Genomic DNA, 994 nt, shown 5'->3' on the forward strand with positions numbered 1-994 from the left:
TTTTTTTCTTTTCTCCTTGTATGATTTCAGTATTACTTGCTCCAGAGGGAATAATCATTGATAGAAATGTCCATGTTCCAGGAATTCCTCTTTGGTTCCTGGTTGTAACTTGCTGGCGTGTCCTCGGCAGGATGAAATCAAAGCTGCTTCTATGATGGGAAAGGACAGGAGAGGGCTTGTGTGCCTCAGGGCAGCTCTGTTCTCCCACAGCTTATTCAGTAGAAGCTGGTACCTCTCAGAGCAAGACATAGCAGGCTGCTCTGCCTTTCTTCTTACATGGTCTGGTAGTGACAGGACAAGGAGGAATGGCTTTGAAGTAAAAGAGAGGAGATTTAGGTTAGATCTTAGGAATATTTTATTTTACTCAGAGGCAGTATTTCTGGAGAGCTTTCCTGTTTCCAGGGGGATTTGTCTTCTCCACAGGAGGATTTTCCCAGTGGGGTTCACTTGCATGTGTTGGGAAGAAAACTGACACAAGGAAATTTCTACTAAAGCATTCTTGCAGCTCCCCAGGCTAGTGTAATTTAGCATTTTCTCAGAAATAATATTAACACTTATGTCATTTTTCATCATCGTTAGTTTTGCTTGTGGAATTGCTTTGCAGAGAAACACCCTGGGTACAAGTGCTGGTTGAATCCCATTGTGTTGGTTCCCTTCACCATCACTTTATTAACAAATGTTACCAGCAACAGAAAGGAGCATGATTTTCCTGCAAAATCAGCAGAATCACATGTGTGGAGCATGGGATAATTTCTCAGTAAGATCTGCCTGGTTCGGTCTGAAACCCCAAGAGGAGGAATGCATGTATTCATATACAAAGGAGCATCTGGAGCTCAGCTTGCTCTAGTGCTGTTCCTAGGAGACTTATGCTGGGTGCTAGACAAAGCTATGATCATTTTTGTAGTTTGCACTGACGTTACAAAGCAGTGTCTCAATTAGCCCATATGGGCATGTAATGAGAGGAGCTATGCCAGGGCAAGGCATTAGAGGAATA

This window comes from Meleagris gallopavo, chromosome 1, assembly GCF_000146605.3.
Source record: "Meleagris gallopavo isolate NT-WF06-2002-E0010 breed Aviagen turkey brand Nicholas breeding stock chromosome 1, Turkey_5.1, whole genome shotgun sequence".
Lineage (NCBI taxonomy): Eukaryota > Metazoa > Chordata > Aves > Galliformes > Phasianidae > Meleagris > Meleagris gallopavo.